The 21,054-nt window shown below is 37.4% G+C and overlaps 1 protein-coding gene across 10 annotated transcripts in view; it reads right to left on the bottom strand.

Annotated features, from left to right (window-relative positions):
* Positions 1-21,054, bottom strand: part of KIF6 (kinesin family member 6) — a 369,244-nt gene that overhangs the window by 128,929 nt on the left and 219,261 nt on the right. Inside the window, exon 1 of one of the 10 annotated variants that reach the window (XM_039856367.1) lies at positions 18,969-19,173. The exons of 8 other annotated variants lie outside the window; for them this stretch is intronic. The gene's annotated coding sequence lies outside the window, so the exon portion shown is untranslated. Of the gene's footprint in view, positions 1-3,730; positions 4,344-18,968; positions 19,174-21,054 lie in introns of those variants that run through there. One more of the 10 variants, XM_039856368.1, reaches the window with a different exon arrangement.

Raw genomic sequence — 21,054 nt, 5'->3', positions numbered from 1 at the left:
CTCCAGAGCAGTTTAGAAGTTTGGTTTAGAGGAAGAGGCAGGAATAACAACAGAGAGCTTCATAGTTCTCCCCAAGGTAACTGACTTTATTTTGAACAGAAAGCATGGAGAAGTTCATGTCTAAGTGTGCTATTGAAACAATGGAGATTTTGGTGATAAACAATTCAGAGGAGACTGGTAGCTCCATGAAGGCAACAAACTAAACAAACTTAAATTTAATAGAGACCAGATAGAAGTTTAACAGAGAGAACCAGGGAAAGAGACAGCTAATAAGAGCCCTCCTGAGGTTGGAACAAGCCTTGAAGACTGAACTCAAAGACTAACCCTGCAAAGGGGCTGGATTTAATTGTAACAGACTGCAGAACACTTCATGCTCAGACATTGTTGAAAACAATAGTGTAATCAGCTGTCAATTAGTGGAGGCTAACAGCTAGGCGTGACACTAACAGAGGCAGGCAGGTTAACAGAGAGATCAGGGAAACAGTCAAAGAGAGGCCTTCTAAAACCGCTGCCATCACAGGGTGACTGTGCACATGCCCAGAATTGTGTCCTCTAAAGAGTAACACCAGAGGCTACACACTGCAGAGGAAATAGACTTCACTGTCCAGCCGAATCACTAAGCAAATAAACAAGCAAATGACAACAGGCCCTGGGGGTGGATGGTAGAGATCAGTATCCAATGTATTATTTAAACTATCCAATTTTAAACAAAAAATTATGAGAAATACAAAGAAAAAGGATAGTCTGACCCATACACAGGAAGAAAGTAAACAGGAACTGCCTATATTAGAGAGTACAGATGTCAGCTTAGTAGATTAAGACTTCAAACCAGCTATTATAAATATGTTTTAAAAGGCCAAAAGAAACCAAGCTTCAAGTATTAAAGGTAGGCATGATGCAATAGAGACTATCAATAACAAGAAAAAATTATGAAAAAGAACTAAAGGGAAATTCTGAAGTGGAAAAGTACAATAACTAAATGAAAATTTGCTAAAAGGTCTCAACAGTACTTTTGAACTGACAGAAGAAAGAATTAGTAAATTTAAGATAGATCATTACGAATTATGCAATCTGAAGAACATAGAGAAAAATAAATGAAGAAAAAATGAATAGAGCCTCACAGAAATGTGGACACCATTAAGCACAAACATACATGTAAGGAAAGGACTAGAAGGAGAAGAGGAAAGAGCAGAAAAATATTCAAAGAAATAATGCTGGAAACTTCCCAAATTTGATGAAAAACATTAACCTATACATCTGAGAAGCGAGATCCACGCCCAGCTATGTCATAGTCAAAACGAAAGCTGAAGACTGAAAATTATGAAAGCAGCAAGAGAAAAATGACTTGTCATGTACAAGGGAACCACAGTAAGATTAAAAGCTCACTTTTCCTTAGAAATGTGAGGAAATGGAGGCCAGAAGGCAGTAGGATGATATATTCAAAGCCCTGAAAGAAAAATACGACTGTCAACCAAGAACTTATGTCCAGCAAACCTATTTCGCAAAAATTAAAATGAAGCAAAGAAATTCTGAAATAAAAGTGAAGAGAATTCATTGCTAGAAAATCTGCCTTACAAGAAGTACTTAAGTAATTTCTTTAGGCCAAACACAAGTGACTCCAAACATCAATTCAAATCCATATAAGAAAATAAAGAGCACCAGTAAAGGTAATTATAAAATACATTATATTGCATATTTCCTCTTTTAACTGATTTTAAAGGCAGCCATATAAAACAATATGTATATAAGTGTATTGTGTGGCTTATAACAGGTAGAAATTTAATACAGTTAACAATAACAGCACAAAGGAGGGGGTGGGAGCAGAGATGTATTGAAGTAAAAAAATTACCAAGTTACACCAGATGGTAACTTGAATCCATAGAATAAATGAAGAGAACCAGGAATGGTAAATCAGAAATGTAAAAAAACTCTATAAATATATAATTGCTCTCCTTTCTTCTCTCAGCTCCTTTAAAAGACATAAAGTTATATAAATGAATAATTATAACAATGCATTGTTGGGTTTGTAACACATAAAATTGTAATATGTATATCAATAATAGCACGAAAAGCGAAGATGAAATAGAGCTACATAGAATTAACATTTTTATATCTCACCAGAATTAATTAGTATATATCTGAGGTAGATTCTGATAAAGTTAAAATGTGTATTTTAAGGCCAAGCAACCAATAAGAAAATTACTCAAAAATAAATAGTAAAAAAAAAATTAAAAAAATTAAAATGATACACTATAAAATATTCTCTTAATTTAAACTAAAGTAATTAAAGAGGAAGAGAGGAACAACAAAGACACAATACATAGAAACCCAAAATTATAATGGCAGATATAAATCCAACTACAGCAATAATAACATAAAATGTGAATGGATTAAACAATCTAATAAAAAAGCAGAGATTATCAAATGGGATCAAAAGAACAAGTATCAGCTATTTGCTATAGGATACATGCTTTACATTTAAAGGTATGAATAGATTGAAAGTAAAAGGATAGAAAAGGTATATCATGCAAACTTCAACCATAAGAAAGCTAAAGGGGTTATACTAACATAAGATCAAATAGACTTTAAAATAAAACAAAAAAAAATGTTACTAGAGATAAAAAGAGACATTTTAGAATGATAAAAGGATTAATCCATCAGTAAGATGTAACAATTACTTATAAACATCTAACTATAGAGCCACAAGAAAGATGAAGCAAACTTTTGATAGACTTAAAAAAAGAAATAGATAATTCAAAAATAATATTTGAAGATTTCAATATGCCACATCCAAAAATGGATAGAACAACTAAGGAAGATCAACGAGGAAATGGGAGACTTGATCTACACTACAAATTTAACTAGACCTAAGAGACATCATAGAACACTCTATCCAAAACCAGAAAAATATATATTCTTCTCAAGTGCAGTATTCTCCAGGACAGACTATAGACTATAAAACAAGCCTCCATAAAGTTAAAAGGATCAAAAGCATACAAAGTATGTCCACTGACCACAGACTGGTGGCAGGGAAGTCGAAAGGGGATTATAGAGCAGAGAGTAGGGTAGGGCCAGGAGTTGGGATATCAGATCCAAGAGAAAAGTTGGTAAGGAGGCAGAGGAGGGAACCTCAGGGTTTGAGGTCCAAGGTTCAGAAATCTAAGAGCAATTTGATATGGTTGCAAGATCAATGCAGTTAACAGCAGCTCACAGTCTGACAGGTGGCTGAATTGTATGATGTGGATAAGTACAACCCTAAGCCCTTCTGGTACCTCCTGTCAATGACATAGGAGGTCACAGACTTCTCTGTAGGAGCATCTGGATTGGCCATACCAGAACATCCAATGGTGTATCCTGGTGGACTTGTCTCTAAACACTTCAAACTGGAGTCCATCAGATGACTATCCTGGAGATTACCTAAGGATGACACCTGTGACACCAAGGAGTATGATTCGGAGGAATATCTTTGCATGCTCCTCCGGTGATGTGGAAGATGTACACTCACAGGGTCAGGTTTAGAAAACAACAGATTTTGGGTAAGGAAAAGGAATATTATGTAATTTTTCACCCACTTGGGTAACCATCTACTAACAGATGTTCCCACTATTGCCTGTAAGCGAAACATTTGTAGAAAAGTGTTAACTCCATTCATGAATACCCTCCCCAGCATGCATAAGCAGTTCCAGGGGAGTAACAGGCACTAACTGCCCATTTTCCTTTATATACTGACCTTTTTAACGTGGGCTCCTTTAAGATCATATTGCTTTAAGATGATCAGATTTTTCCTTTAATGGAACACCACAGAGATCTTTTCCTCCTTGACCTTTTAATTCATGTTGAATAATAAAATTTAACATTGAGCTGTGATTTGATATTACAACACCAGGGATGCCAAATCTAAGGCCTTGAGTTTGCCAGAAGTCTGCAATTCTTGGTCTAGCAAGATTTCAGGATGCAATCTGGAAGTGTTTTAAATGCCAAAAGAAACATGACACCCCTCTCTTCTGTTTTCATTTCCTTTTTCTCCTGTTCTTCTTTTCCCCTGGTATCTTTTACGGTCTCCACGTTTCCTCCTTGAAGCGGTCTACTCAGCACAGGAACCCACCTCTTCTCAGGGAAGGCTCTGTTGTGGACAGAGCAGCTGCATTTGCTGACCATCTATTTTTGCTTCCTCCTCTGACTCTCTGACCTTTCTTTCCATTGTGCCTCTGGCCCACACCCAGCCTTCTCACTGCCTTCTTATCTGGCCATGATGTTGAGCATTCCCTGTCCTCTGTGCCAGCTATGCACATGGATCTACCATACCCTTTCTGGGCAAGGACACTGGTCACATGGACAGGGCTGGGCACTCCACATCTTGGGTTCTACTTATCTGTAGTCTCTGTACAGTTCCTTTATTCATGAAGCCACATCTGTTTACTAAATGTGTACCTGTGATGGCTGCAGGTTATCCAGAGGCCCTCAGGTTTCCTGACCCTGAATGCCATCAGGAGAGGAGAGAGAGTAGTAAACATCCTCTTCCAGCACATCTGGGGACCAGCTCAAGGAAAAAAGGTCTAAATAATTCATATTCCTGTAGTCCTCCCAGTTGAACTATTACATTTCTAGGAAAGGGAGGTTTTCCCTATATATTTACTCTGGTCTTGATAGAGCTACTTGCTAAGCATGCAAATTGAGAGGATACGTGTATGGCCTTTCTGAGGAATGAATGAACATCAAGGAAAGTGGAGTAAATTGAAAATACATAGCTTTCTACTTCTTCCATTTTAATATGAAACCACTGATATTTCTGACACACCCTAAAGCCGAAGAATCCTAGCACATGAAGCACTTAGTATCTATGTCTGAGAGCACTGTATCTTAACACGGTAGCAATAAATTCCTCCTTGTACCCTACCCTTCCAATCCTCTACTAACTTGCATCTTCCCCTTCACAAGCAAACTCTTGGAAATGCTGTCAGTGTTCCTTGGCTCCATTTCCTCAACTACTCTTCACACCTCATTTCACTGCAGTCTGGTTTCTATACTCAGCACCTCAATGAAACTGTTATCCATTGCCTTCCTATTGTCATAACCAATAGCCTTTTTTTTTTTTATACTAGACTTTATTTTTTAGAGCAGTTTGGGTTCATAGAAAAACAGCAGTAGGTATAGTGGAGATCTCCCATATTATCCCATGCCCCTGTATATGCACAGCCTCTTCCATTATCAACACCCCTCACCAAAGTGGCACATTTATTACAATTGATGGCCCTGAACTGACACATAATTAGCACCCAAAGTCCACAGGTTCACTCTTGATGTTGTACATTCTATGGTTTTGGACAAATGTATAATATGTATCCACCATTATAGTATCATACGGAGTAATTTCATTATCCTAAAAATCCTCTATGCTCTGCCTATTTATTCCTCCTTCCCCACAACCCTTGGCAACCTCTGGGCATTTTACTGTCTCTGTAGTTTTGCCTTTTTCAGAATGTCATATAGTTAGAATTATATAGCATGTAATCTTTTCAAATTGGCTTCTTTCATTTAGTAATATGTACTTAAGTTTCTTCAACGTCTTTTTATGGCTTGATAATTCATTTCTTTTTAGCACTGCCTAATATTCCATTGTCTGCATGTACCACAGTTTATTTATCCATTCACTTTTTGAAGGACACCTTGGTTGCTTCTAAGTTTTAGAAATTATGAATAAAGTTGCTATAAACATCTGTGTGCAGGTGTTTGTGTAGACATACATTTTCAACTCCTTTGGCTAAAAATCAAGGAGTGTGATTGTTGGATGGTATGTATGGTAAGAGTATGCTTAATTTTGAAAGAAACTGTCAAACTGTCTTCTAAAGTGGCTGTATCATTTTGCATTTGCAGCATTTGGTGTTGTCAGTGTTCTGGATTTTGGGCATTTGGTGTTGTCAGTGTTCTGGATTTTGGGCATTCTACCAGGTGTGTAAGTGATATCTTATTTCTGTAGTTCTAACTTGCATTTCCCTGATGATATGATGTGAAGCATCTTTTCAGATGTTTATTTGCCATCTATGTATCTTCTTTGGTGAGGTTTCTGTTAAGATCTTTGACCCATTTTTTAATTGAGTTGTCTCTTTCCTAATTGTTGAGTTTTAAGCGTTCTTTGTATATTTTAGATAACAGTGCTTTATCAGCTATGTCTTTACAAATGTTTACTCCCAGTCTGTGGCTTCTCCTTTTAGATTCTTGACAGTGTCTTTCAGAGAGCAGATGGTGTTTTTAATTTTAGAAGCCCAGTTTATCAATTCTGTTTTATCTAAAAAGCTATCATCAAACCATAGGTCTTCTAGATTTTATCCTTTGTTCTCTTCTAGGAGTTCTACAGTTTTCTGTTTTACATTTAGGTCTGTGATCCATTTTAAGTTATTTTTTTTTGTGAGGAGCTATTTTGTGTCTAAATTTATTTTTTCACATGTGGATGACCAGTTGTTCTAGCACCATTTGTTGAAAAGACTATCTCTTTTCCATTGTATTGCCTTTGCTCATTTATCAAATATCAGTTGACTATATTTATATGGGCTTATTTATGGACTCCCTCTTTTTTTCCACTGATTTATTTGTCTGTTCTTCCACCAATACCACACTGTCTTGACTACTGTAGCTTTATAAATTCTTGAAGTTGAGTAGAATCAGTCTTCCAACTTTGTTCTTCAATATTTTATTGAGTATTTTGGGTCTTTTGCCTCTCCATATAAACTTTAAAATTAGTTTATCTGTATACACAAAATAAGTTTTTAGAGTTTTGATTGGAATTGCATTGAATCTATAGATTGAGTTGGGAAGAACTGACATCTGGACAATATTGAGTCTTCCTACCCATGAACATAGAATCTCTCTCCATTTATATAGTTCTATTTTTTCATTAGAGTTTTGTAGTTCTATTTATAGAGATCTCGTACTTATTTTGTTAGATTTATAACTAAGTATTTCATTGTTTTGGATGCTAATGTAAGGAATTGTGTATTTAATTCCAATTCCACTTGTTCATGCGTGGTATATAGGAAAGCGATTGACTTTTTGTATGTTAACTTTGTATCCTGCAACATTGTTATAGTCACTTATTAATTCTCAAGGTTTGTTTGTTTGTTCTCTGAGCTTCCAGGATCTGTGGTTTGGTGTGTGACATTAATTTGGAGGAGATTCTCAATCATTACTGTTTCAAATAATTTCTGTGTTCTTTTCTCTCTTTTCCTTCTGGTATTCCCATTATACATATGTTACACATTTTGTAGCTGTCCTTCAGTTCTTGGATACTTTGTTCTATTTCTTCAGTCTTTTTTCTTTTCATTTTTTAGTGTTAGAATTTCTGTCTATCTGCTTACATTGCCCATCTCTTCTTGCATGCTACTTTATCCATTAGAGCCCTTAGCATATTAATCATGGCTGTTTTAAATTCTTGGCTAGATAATTCCAACATCCCTGCCATATCTGTTTCTAGTTTTGTTAGGTGTCTGGATTGTTTCTTTAAACCCTCCTCCCCCTTTTTTTCCCACCTTTTAGTATGTCTTGTAATATTTTCTTGATAGCCAGACATGATGTACTGGGTAAAAGGAACTGTTGTAAATAAGCATCTAGTAATATGGTGGTAAGGTCTGGGGAGAGAGGAAGCATTCTATACTCATATGATTAGGTCTCTGTCTTTTTGTGAGCCTGTGCCTCTGGACTGCAATCTTCACACATGCTTCTAAGTTCTTGCCTCTACCCACCCCCTTATGTAGGATAGGATGGCTAGAGCGGTCTGGAGTTAGGTATTTCCCTTTCCCACATAGAAGATAGAGAGGGCTGGGGTTGGGTATTTCTTTTCCTCCAGGTCATTTAGGCTCTGATAAAACCCCAGCAGATTAGGTTCTGGTTAACTGTTTCCCATGATGGCAGAACTTGTTAAGAACAGAATGCTCTGGCATATTTCAAAATGTCCCTTTTCTTCTCCTCCTGCCAGAGTACATGGGAATTTTTCTCTGATATTCACTGTGAGAATGCAGTAGAGCTCTTGGAGGTAAAACCCACAAAAATTTGCTCCCTTGTAGATGTTTATTAATTTTAATTTTAATTTTTAATGTTTATTTGTTTAATTGAAGAAAGGATTTAAATTTATTTTTCCTCCCATCTACCTCCCCCCTCCCCTCTGGTAACCACTAGTACATTGTCTGTGTCCATGAGGCTCTGTTTGTTTGTCCTGTTCATTTGTTGCTTTTAGGTTTATATCCCACATATAAGTGATATCATGTGATTTTCAACCTTCTCCGTCTAGCTTATTTCGCTTAGTATGATTATTTCAAGGTCCATCCATGTTGTTGCAAATGGGTATATTTCATCTCTTCTTATGGCTGAGTAATATTCCATTGTATATATGCACCACAGCTTCTTTAGCCAATCATCTATCGTAGGACACTTCGGTTGCTTCCATGTCCTGGCCACTGTGAATAATGCTGCTATGAACATCGGTGTGCAAATATCTTTTTGGATATGAGTCTTCAAGTCTTTGGAGTAAATACCCAGTAGAGAGAATGGTGGATCATATGGTAGATCAATTCTTAGTTTTTTGAGGAACCTCCATACTGTTTTCCATGGTGGCTGTACCAATTTGCAGTCCCACCAGCAATGTATAAGGATTCTGTTTTTTTTTTCACAACCTCTCCAACATTTGTTATTACTTGTCCTTTGATTGTAGCTATTTTAACAGGGGCGAGATGGTATCTCATTGTGGTTTTGATTTATATTTCCCTAATGGCTAGCAATGTTGAGCATCTTTTCATATGTTTGTAGACCATTTGTATGTCCTCTGGGGAGAAGTGTCTGTTCAGGTCCTCTGCCCATTTTTTTATTGGATCATTTGTTTTTTTTGTTGTTATTGAGTCATATGAGTTCTTTGTATATTTAGGATATTAGGTCCTTATTGGAGGCATTGCTTGAAAATATATTTTCCCATTTCGATGGCTGTCTCTTTACCTTGTTGACGGTTTCTTTTGCTGAGCAGAAGCTTTTTAGTTTGATGTAGTCCCATTCATTTATTTTTGCTTTTACTTCCCTTGCTTTTGAGGTCAAATTCATAAAATCTTCTTTAAGTCCAAAGTCCTTGAGTTTAGTTCCTATGTTTTCTTCGATGCATTTTATTGTTTCAGGTCTTATATTCAGGTCTTAATCCATTTTGAGTTAATTTTGGTGTGCGGTGATAGATAATAGTCTGGCTTCATTCTTTTGCAGGTGGCTTTCCAGTTTTCCCAGCACCATTTATTGAAGAGGCTTTTCTTTCTCCACTGTATGTTTTTGGCTATGTTTGTCAAAAATTATTTGCCCACATACAGATGTTTTTGAGTTCAGGACACAGGGCCCTACATATCAGAAAGAGACTAAATATTGCATAATATTATACTCTCCTTACACTGACAGAGCAGTATGCAATTGATTTTTAGATTGATATTTATCAAAATTGGTTGAAATGAAAAGGAGATAAGCTTCAGTGTTTTGCAAATTTCCCTTATCTTGAAATTTTCATTCTCCGCCAATATAGGTTAAAATATATGGGTTAAAAATGGAATAGAAATCAGGGTTAGGACACTGGGTATATTTACCTCTAACTTGATTTTTAGTTTTATTGTCCCCTCTGCTCAAGAGTTTCACTGATTAATTTGGTAACCTGAGTAAGAAAGAAAACTCAGGATGCATCATTTTCAATAAATAATTTTTTTCATGGAAAATTCATTTGAGTTTTGATCCAGGACCATGACAATATCACCCACTTCTGTCCACTCCTTGGAAATAAAATAGATGTATACTTCCTAAGAGGTTTCATATTATTTCCGGGTGACTCTGTAGAAAAGCTAACATCTGAAAATAGGTAACAACTGAAGGAGGGGAATCTTTGGCAAGGGAATGTTTAAAGAGATGTATTTTTAAGAGTTTAAAATATTTATATTAATTAATTAATTAATTAATTAATTATGGTTGAATTCTTTTTGTTTTATTGCATATTTATTTTATTATTATAAAAATAGGAAAAAACACACATAAAATTATAGAAGAATAAGAAAGAAAACAATCAAATATGGTTCCACTATGTAAATGACTCTGATGTGCTTCAATGAACACAAGATGTAACCTAAGCCCTCAAGAAACTGTTCTTCTCCCTGGCTTGACAGAGCATATGTTTCTTACAGATGTCTGAAAAAAATATCCAGCCTCTCTGTATTGCTGCAGTTCATTGAAAGTTTGAAATATTTAAAAATATTTAGTTATATGTAGGCCATGATGTGTAGGCCAGGATGTGCAGGTCAGCTAAATGCTAAGTAGATAAAATAATAAGTTAATAAAGATATTACCAATATTACCTATTTTGGGGTTAACATATTCTATCTTTTAAAATTGTTTTAACTTAAACAATTTCATTTTTTTATATTAAATTTATTGAAGTGACACTCATTAATAAAATTATATAGGTTTCAAGTGTATGATTCAATAATACATCATCTGTTTATTCATTGTATGTTCACCATGCAAAGTCAAATCTCCTTCCGTCACCATATATTTGACCCCCTTTACCCTTATCCAACTTCTCCCCCTTCCTACTTTCCCTAACATATTTATTCTTAAAGCAAATTTCTTTCTTGGATAATAGGTCTCTTTAATTGTAGGGATCCAGTAACTAAGGTAACTGGCACAGAGTAAGTACTCAATACATTTTCTTCTTCACTTGCATGAACAAAGTACATCTTACAAATCTTATATTTCATGTTCGAAAGCCAGATTCTTGAGTATTTCTATGGGGGTAATGACTGATTATAAAAACATAATAATAAATGGGTGGGACTGTCACTTCCTTCTGTGAAGGGGTTGTGGTCTGAAGCTTCTTCTCTGTTTCTTTCTCACAGTTTCTATGGGAAATGTAGGCACATGGTAAGACTAAATAAATACTTGGTGAGAACTGTGTTGTCATGTGTGGTTTGTGCATTTCGACAAGACAAGCTTATCTCTGAATAAGTGGCAAATCTAAAAGAATGGTTCTAACTCTGACTTTCAATTGAACTGCCTTAGAGTGGACCCACTGCCCTGTGGCATATCACCAGCGAAATTACCCAGAGGTATTAATTACTCATTTATCCCTGAGTTTGAATCAAGAATAATTGCTATGACTTCAGATTACCATGAAACAATTTTATAATGGTTCTGTTGCCGAAAGTGCAGGTAATGCTTTTTCTCTTGTACTTCTCAAAACTAATTATGCAATGAGTTAAGAAACAAATCCTGGAAAGAGCCTCAATTTGGGGTTCAGAAGACTTGAGTCAAAGTCCTGGCTCATCTTTATGAATTGTGAGATCTTAGGCAAGTCACTCAGCCTCTCCTGCCTCCTCCTTATCTACAAAATAGGTGGGTGGTGGATATGGAAATAACATAGGCATGTGTTCTGGGGAGGAAGTGACACAATGAATACAGATGTATGAAACAGACTGTTAAATGCTGAACATATGTTAAAGTTGTTTCTTTCTGACCTGTCATTTAAACACATACTCCCCGCTAAAGTAACAACAGAAAGGAAAAGAACCAGCGATGGAGAGTTTGCAGGTAACCTAATTTTCCAAGTGTCTTTTTTTTTTAAAATTGGGAGCTAATTTCCATTATTTTATTTTTTTAATTTTTTTTAAATTTTATTTTGTTAGTTTCAGGTATACAGTACATTGGTTAGACATTTATATAGTTTATAAAACAATCCCCTTAATTGCTCTTTCTCTCCTCTGGCTCTTCACCTAGACAATACATTAATGTTAACTGCATTCCCTATGCTGTGCTCCTCATCCCTGTGACCATCTATCAACTACTAATTAGTCCTTGTTTTAAATAGTTAACCTCCATCAACATAACTATTTTAAATATCAAGTACAGTCCTCATACACATGATTTTCCTAGATCCTTGACACTGTTTATTAGGATTATTTTCAGTCATAGATGGCCTGGAATTAGGGTCCTAACCTGAAGTTTAGGTCTACCTTTTCATTCTTCTCTTCCAGTATGCTTTCTGCCTCCTTGCTCCTTAGTGTGGCTGTGGCTCCTGATCCAGTCCCTGGCTTGATGTGAGCTTATAACTCTGGGCTGGATTCAGCTTTAAGAATGCCCCTTGACTGGGGAAGCAGCTCTTATTCTCTAAGGAGGAAGGAGGTGCTTCATAAGCAGGTGGAGGGCTTCATGCTTCTTTTGGGGAAGGCTTTCTTTTTGGGGCTGCAGTTCAGCTGGATCACAGCTGTTAGAAAGTCACGTCAGATAACAATGCACCATGAAAAATTCTACTGTGGTCTTGCTGACAATTGCTCTTACCCTTTGCCCATATAATAGTGGCTTTTCTCTGACTGAAGATAGCATGAAACAAACAGTTGGCAATTGTGCTGCTGGAGAATGGAATTCTATAAAATTAATAAAACTAACAGACAGATAGTCAAACATGTTTTGCTTGTGGCTTATGTTATTTTCATGTGGGAACACATAGAAACAACTGAAAAACAAAGAAACTCAGGCTTAAACTCCAGCTAATGACAGTCTGCACTGCCACAGGAGCTGACTTCTGGGTAGATTCTGAGGAGAAATGAAGCTGAAGGAGCCTGAGGAAGCCACATGCTGGCACCTTATTTCGTCTCTCCTGATTTACTAGTTAGTTCTATGAAAACCATTTAATCACACCAGCTCCAAACCACTCTTCAAATAAACATAGAAAAGAGCTGTAGGATTCCTTTTCCCCCAGTCCCTCACCTTTCTGGGGATTAACAAGGTATTTCATATAAGAGTCTTCATTTTTCAGCCTAAGGCAAATAATTATTCACTCAGAATACTGCATGTAATTTTTGAACATATATATGTTGCTTTTCTATCTGCTCTGTGAGCTTATCATATCTTATGTTGCTTGAGGGGAGAATGATATCTATTGAAGATTTATAACTCCAATTGCATGAGCATTTATTCAATAATTTATCTACTCATTTGTACAAATATTTATTGGATTTACCAATCTTGACTGAAAATTTATTTTGTAGCAATGCATTTGGGGAAGCTCTGGGAGGGATACAAAAATGAAGAAGTCAGCCCTTGAGGAGCTGAAAATCTGTTGGGCCCATAAATATAAGCAGATGCTCACTCTCATTCATAGTAAGAGAAAAGCAAATTAGAGCTGCACGAAGATTATCTAATAGACTGGAAAAGCCCTCAAAGTGATCATCCACCGTTTTGGCAAGACTAGGGAAAAAGGCATACCAGATATTGCTGCTGGGAATGTAAATTAGCACAACTTCCCAAAGAGGTCAATCCACAAATCTCTATTAAAATTATAAATATATGTAGACTTTGAGGCAATGAATCCATTTGTGGAAATTTATTCTACAAATATAAATGCATACATTGTGAGGTAAGGGCAAGTTATTTTTTTTGTAGCACCATCTATAATAGTAAAAGATTATTAAAAAACATATCCATCAATAAGGGTCTGTTTCTCTGTATAATGGAATACTATGCCCCCAACAACAAAAAAAATGATATGGAAAAATCTTCAAGATTTATTTTTAAGCGAGAAAAGCAAAATACAGATAACTATGTACAGCATGTTATCTTTTTAATTTTGTTTTTGTAAAAAAGAAGGAAGAATATACATTAATATATGCTTGAGTTTTCATAAACTCTGGAGGCATACACAAGGAAGTCATGAAAGTGGTTTAGAGTGGGGGGTATTGGAGTTGGTGGGGGTAGAGTGCCAGGTGGGAATAAAACAAACAGGGACAGAGATGGGAGGAAAACCCTTCACTGTATATCTCTTTACATTGCTTAGATTTAAGAGTCACATGGATATACTACTTATTCAAAATGTAAAGTAAGTATGTTTTTAACATTTTTTAGAGAAGACACACACATACTCTAAGAATATGTACAATGCACATTGCTACCTTATTTTCTAATTAAATTAAAACCTCTTTGAAGGATGAATCAAACAAAAGCCTTTTAAACTAACCTTTTAGACAGTGTCTCCAATTTCTCTTATAAACCCTTTCCAGATTATAAGCCCTTGCCAGATTAACCTTCCCAAATACTCCTTTAAATAGATTGCCAGAGACATTTCCTTATATTCTCTGCATCACATTCGAAAATATCCACTTGAATTTTAGGGCTCTCCGCAAACTCACTCCACTCCACTGATACAATCTAATGTCCACTATTGTGATCCCTAATGAGCATTTTGTGATCCTGTCATTGTTCTTGAATGTTTCTGTCCCTGTGCCTTTCCTTGGGCTATTTCTCTTGTCTGTCAGGTTGCCTTTCTCTTTGCCCTCTGTCTATCTTGAGCTTTGCTTCTTTGAACACTTCTTCCATTCCTAATGGCTACACTTTGAGCCCATATTGGTGTATCCCTTATGTGATCTCCATGATACTTACCATGCTTAACTCTGATTCCACAATGAGATTGTTAGGTTCTTAGAGATAAACCAATGGGACACACACACACACACACACACACACACACACCCACCCCTGGGACTCTTGGCAGGCAGCGACATCAACTTCACACATTTCCAGCTTTCTAGGTCCTCCTAAGAAGAGGTTGTCCAGGTCACAGTTGTAAGGACTGGCTAGACCCCAACCCATTGCCCACTTGCTGTTTTAAATGGGGGTTTAGGGAACCTGAGCCAAAATCTCCAGACTCCTGTTAACTGTTACTTGCATAACAGCCACTCTCTCTTGAAATCAAATGGAAATCCAAACATTTCTGGTTGTGTCTGGGGTATTCAAAGGTGGTCCTACGTGGAACTCATTTGTATGTGGGTCCTTGCCACCACTACCACTATCGCCACCCAATGAGGGAAGACGTTTGAGGTGAGAGAGAAGAGGGTACAGCTTCAGCTGTCAATCCCTTTAAGCCTATGTCTGAGCACCATGGAGCAAGAGCCTGCAGGTCAAATATGAAAGACCTATTTCCATAAGGAATGCCAGGAACCACAATGTACAATGCTGAGTCTGTTTGGGAGCCATCTATTCATGTCAATGGGCTCTGGGACAGTAAGAAATGGAGAAAATGTAAGGCAGCTTTGACATTTTTTGAATTTTGCAGTTTTGGGGAGCATGAGAAGCCAGAGCCTGAGCAGGGTAGCATGGCAAGGGCAGAACAAATGACTTCTCAAGTCATGGATGTCAGGGAGGGACCGCTATGGAATTATAAAAAGTATCAGTTCTTGAACAATGTAAGATACCCATGTCAGAAATCCTTTGGTGGTGAGGGGATTCTGCGGGAGGCTAAGGATGGAAGTAGGTGGTGGCAAGAGCCAGAGACATTTGGCTTATTTCTGTTGCTGTAATCTCGTCCACACACCCAAGTAGAAGACACCTTGAGAAATTCAGCTTAAATTTGATATTTATCAACTAGTTCCTCCTGCAGTGTGGGGCCCATGACCTAACTGATAAAAATACACAGTTTGAGTGACAGAATTTTAGGGCTAGTGTTGGGAACTGCCCGCAGGTTTCATCCAGAGTGCTGACTCCTTTCTATCAACTGTTAGTGGCTCCTTGGAGTCCTGCTGAGAAAAACTCTGAAGCCTAGTTTAGCTCACTGGGAGTGAGCACGGTAATCTATTACAGACGTCTGCCATGGGCTCAGAGTGGGAGGGAACACTTTTTGTGGATTTGTCATTCTTGATCCTGTAATACACACAGGGAAACTGAGCCCTAGAGAAGGGAAGTAGCTTGTTCGAGGCTTCTTTACTAAGCTAGAACTAGAACCCAGGTCCGTTCTCTCCCTATTGTGGCTTCTTTGTTACCTTTTAAGTTTTATATATATATATAATATATATTAATATTAATATTATAATATTATTATAATATATATTAATATTATTATATGCTTAGTTAATTATTATATATTATATATATATTATATATATGCATACATTTATATATATAAACATAAAGATAATCAAAATAACAAATGATTTAAAACCTTGATTTTAGTTAATACACATTGTTCTTCTATCCCTTCCCTTTGTCTCTCTGCAAAAGAAACTATGAGTTTCTTATAACATAGTCCACAAATTTGAGATTTTTTTCCTTTCTCTCTGACTTTCTGCCTACCCTTCCAAGGAATAAAGTAAAGGGAACTGAACAAAGAATAGGCAATCTGAAGAAGAAGCAAGTAGCAAAATATTTGGCTAGCGCACAAACTGAATGAATAATCCAGAATGGATGGTGCCCGCAAACTTTTCTTGTGTACTCCGAGATCCTTCCCCCTGCACAACTGCTGTTTTCCTGAAGCTCCTTCCTCCATCTCTGCCATGTACAACCCCCACCCAGCTCCACATATGATATCTGCAGCTGGGTTTATGAGGAAATAGTGATTTTTTTTTTAAGACTTCCCACCTGCCACATCACATTATGAGTCATCACACTGGGGTGTACCTTTGTCTGACATGCCAGGTTTTCTCTGCTCACATTTTAAAAGGCAGTCTTTCACTCACAATAACAATCTGAAATCCATTGATATAGAGCAGGTTTTAAACTAGTGCATTTCAAGCATCTGAAAGAGATCTAAGCTTTGACCCTAGCATTAAGGGCAATGGCACTTAAATGTTTCGCTGCTCTTCCAGGCCTTTATCTAGGATTCAAAGGAAAAACTCAAGGACTGTTACTGTAATATCCAGGATATTAGCCCTAAGAGAAAAAGGAAATGGAAAAGCCTACCAGCGTTTCAGAATCAATAAATGAAACAAGTCAGGTTCTGACGGAAGAAAAGGTATCTAAAAGTGACATTTCTTGGTGACTAGCTGCTCTATTCATTCCAAAAATATTTATTGAATTCTGACCGAGGGCCAGAAACCAGGAATAAAAATGAATCAGTCATATTCTGTGTTCTTCAAGTCCCCTGGGGTTGGGGGCGGGAACCTACATGCATGTAAACTGGTGATTTTGGCACAGTATAAAAAATGATAATGAAGATGAGGGCATAGAGCCATGATTAAACTTTCAGAAGTGACTTAAAAGGACTTGCTTGATGCTAACATTTATTTTGTGCTTATTATATATCACCCTATATATGCATACCTGTGCATTTCTACCTCATCTACCCTATTATGCTGTAGGGACCACATTTTCAACTTATTTGTTTTGTTTATAGGGTCTGCTCTATAGCAGATGCTTAGTTAATAATTAGATCCACAAATATTTATTGAGCGGCTGATACTTGATATAAGACCAAAAGTAGAGGCTTATTAAGATGAATAAATTAATTTCCACATTTAAGACTGGTAGTTCAGTGAATATGAAAGACATAATATGATAAAAGGTCATAAAGGCAACACAAACAAAAGTGCTGTGTGAATGCAGGGCCAGGAGTGATCAGTTCTGCTTGGAGAAATAGGAAGGTGTGAGGTGGAGGAGAGAGCACGGAGCAGTATGGAAGGGAAACACAGGAAAGAAAATAGTGAGAGATGGAGTGGTAGAAGAAGTGGAAAATGTAGACAGGCCGACGCCATGTTGAGGACCTTGAACTTTATTTTCCAGGCAACGAAAAGTCCATGTTGATTGACTGATGGAAGTAATTAATTTCAGGAGTCCCAGATATATGTGCAAATCTGGCAATATTATTGAAGTTAAGCAATTACTGAGAGTCACCTGGACTGTGAATCTTGGTGTGATTTTTCTCTGCATTCAGCTACATCTGCTTTGCTAAGCATTGGGCTTTTCTATATTAAGGTAACATTATTTCCTTATTCACAGGCCCGGTCATAGAGCAATTGAATCCCTCAGGTGGTCAGCCTGCCTTTGTAACTGCTGTCATTTCTGGCTCTCCTCAATCTGGTGTTTGCCTTTCCAAGGGAAGCTACTCTTGCTAAGTCTACACAATGTGCCCTCTGGGTCCCTGCCTCTGGCCTCTTCTCTCCACTTTGACCACTCCATTTGTCAGCTTTCTTCTTCCTGGCAATTCACTATCACCTCCCCACTCCAATCTGTCTCCCCATCCCAAAGGCACTAACCTTGGCTGAAGATTTCTCCATTTTACAAATGGTGAAATTAATCCTTAGTGGGATTAAGTGACTTGCTCACTCTCACACTGCTAGTAAGTATAGTTAGGGAGAGGGATCTGCAGTAGTGCCCCCAGGGCTGGGACATTGGGTTATTTTCTGCAGTGATGCTACTCTAATCTATACATAATAGATGAGATTAACCACTTGCAAAATTATTTCACAGATAGAATGCCTCCCAAAATTAAAAAATTAAGGAAAGCACTAAAAATTTAATCGATATGATAAAATGTGAAAATGCTCATGTCTTCTTTTCAAAGAGACCATCCCTGAAGTTTATTTAAAATCATCACCCCTCCTTCAGTCTTCCTCCATGCTTAATCCTCCTACTATATTTGATTTTCTTTAGAGCACTTATGATGTCTTTGCTTACCTGATTGTTAACTATCCCACTCAGTTGAATATGAGTCTGTTAAAGGATGGGGCCTTGTGTCTTAACCAAACTCTGATCTCCAGCACTTTGAGCAGGGCTTGGCACATAGTAAGCAATGGATTAATACAGTCTACAGTTTAGTGATTCTTGAGTGAAGAGCCTGAAAAAGCACAACCCATATTCTCACCTCCTAGTGGGAGATTCTGATCCCCCATCTCTCTCATTAGTAATCAGTATGCAGAGAGTCACTGCCACAAAAGGAGTGTGTTGGCCCCTCAGGTATGTCAGAGCAGAACAAGGGGTGAACCACTGATATCTAGTCTGACAAGGGCATTAACACATTTTTAGAAAGAACATGCCAACATAAGAAGAATGATAAAATAAAGAGCCGACACATATAGCACTTACTCCAGGCCCAGCAAAGTTCTAAGTCATTGCAAGTCATTGAATCCTCACAACTATCCCATGAGGGAGACAGTATATATTATCCTCTTATTGTAGAAAACAGACAGATAAATTAAGTAACTTGCCTGAGGTTGCATAGCTAGGAAGTGAGATTCAAATCCAGACAGTCAGGCTCCAGAGTCCAGGCAAGGCAATACAGAGCAATGCTTGTGGCAGATTCAAGATGGCCATGAATACTTTGACATTACTCTGTTTGAAGTGTGGACTCCATGTACCCTCCCCTTGAACCCAGATTGGTCTGCAGCTAATTTGACCAAGTATGTGAATGAGCTGTCTTGAACCCTCCGGCTTGCCAGCTGACTACCACTGGAGAGTCAATGTCACATGGGGCTGACCCCCTCCCTAAATTCCTGATTCATAAAATCATGAGCTATAATAAAATGGTTGTTGCTTTACACCACTGAATTTTGAGATAGTTTGTTATGCAGTTATGTTGTGGTAACTGGAATAGTGTTCTTTAAACTTTCTGACTGTGACATACAGAAAGGAATACATTTTTCCAGAAAACACACATACATACACACTAGGGAAACCCTGGAGTTCAGCATTGGCTTCAGACTTTGAAAGTCCAAGTGTCCAAAGGACTGATTCAACATCATTTCTGGAATTTCTGAACTTGTGAGTGATCAGCGGCAATGTGGAAGCACAGGTTGCATGGCCTCAGCAATGTTAGTAATATAACAAAGGATATTCAGATTTATTGATAGTTTTCATCCATCCTTCCATCCATCCATCCATCCATCCATTCATCCTTCTATCTGAAGTAAAATCTCACAAAACAATACTTGCCTTTACCATGTGTAATGCACTCTGATAGTTTCTATTCTATTTAACTTTAAAAATGCTCATTAAGACCCACTATATTACTTTCTTGACCCACTAAGGAGGCAACGCTTGTAGTTTGAGAAAGGGTAACCACTGAAGAAGAACTTGTCTGAGAAGGGGCAGCATTCTTTAAGAGAGGCAATGCTCTAAGTCAGCCACCCCCAACATTCAGTTCACCTGGCAGAGTGAAGATGGAGATGCTCCCATCCCAGATTCATGATGCTAGTGTTTAGATCGCCCATTTGCTTGCTGTGCTCTTATTCCACATTCAATACTCATCTTAGTCTGCTCTGTGGTTTCTGCACATGCTGCTCCCTTTGCTTCGAGCTTGTTCCTTTTGTCCTGCCTCACTGCTGCCTGATGAATAGCTGCTATTCATCCTGCAGGACTCAGCAGAGATGTCCCCTCCTCCTAGAAGTCTTCCTTGACTCTATGGGACTGGATTAGGTTTCCCCGCTGTGTTTTTAAAGTTGACTGTACTACCTTTGCCTGCTTACTAGGTGGTGGGCTCTAAGAGCTTAGGGACTCTATCTTACTTGCTGTGAATCCATAGAACTTGACCGAGTGCTTGGCACTGAGTAGGAACTTGATAAATATTTGTTGAATAAGTAAATATCTGTTTAACCATGTACAGATTCCTACTAGAAAGAGATTGCCCTGGCCAACTGTTCCCTAGCCAAACATTAGAATTCCAGCTTGTGTGGCAAACATAAATAATATTGTAAATTCTTGCCAATTGACATTTTGTGATTTATAGCTCTGTCTCTTGTGGGTTTAGTTTGCATGCGTCAGTCCCCATTAATTTCATTAACTCTAGAAGGACTTACAAGATTAAGTTTCTAGAATGGCAGAACTGACAACCAGACCTTTATGATTTCACCAAATTAATGTCATCTTCTAAAGTCTTGACAGCAGCCATCTGATATCTGACTCTGATAGCCCTATCTTTCTCCCCAACATCATTTTAAATACCTTTCAAATCTAGCTACCTTTCATATCTTCATCGAAATTAAAGTGATGTCAGCCTTAAAAATAGGTTTTTAAAGAGTTTTCTTCTTTTTCCTTGATTTCATATAAAAATCTTTGTTTTCTAAATTGCCTTTGAGTATTTCTTTTGTGAGAATTTTTCTTCCTTTTTTTTTGATGATCAGTTTTTTTCTTTGGAAGGCTCTTAAAGTTTGCCAAATTGTTTTTGCTCCAAACCACATAAATTGATGCTTACTGAATACATCTGTTAGTTCTGTTAGTTTAAAAATGGACATGGACTATAGACTAGTGGTTACCAAAAGGTAGAGGGTAGGGAGGAAGGGGGAGGTAGACAGGGTA

The sequence above is a fragment of the Pteropus medius genome, unplaced genomic scaffold (assembly GCF_902729225.1).
Source record: "Pteropus medius unplaced genomic scaffold, Ma_sr-lr_union100, whole genome shotgun sequence".
Taxonomy (NCBI): domain Eukaryota; kingdom Metazoa; phylum Chordata; class Mammalia; order Chiroptera; family Pteropodidae; genus Pteropus; species Pteropus medius.
Note: the sequence above shows the minus strand (reverse complement) of the source record. Positions and strands in the feature narration are given on the sequence as shown.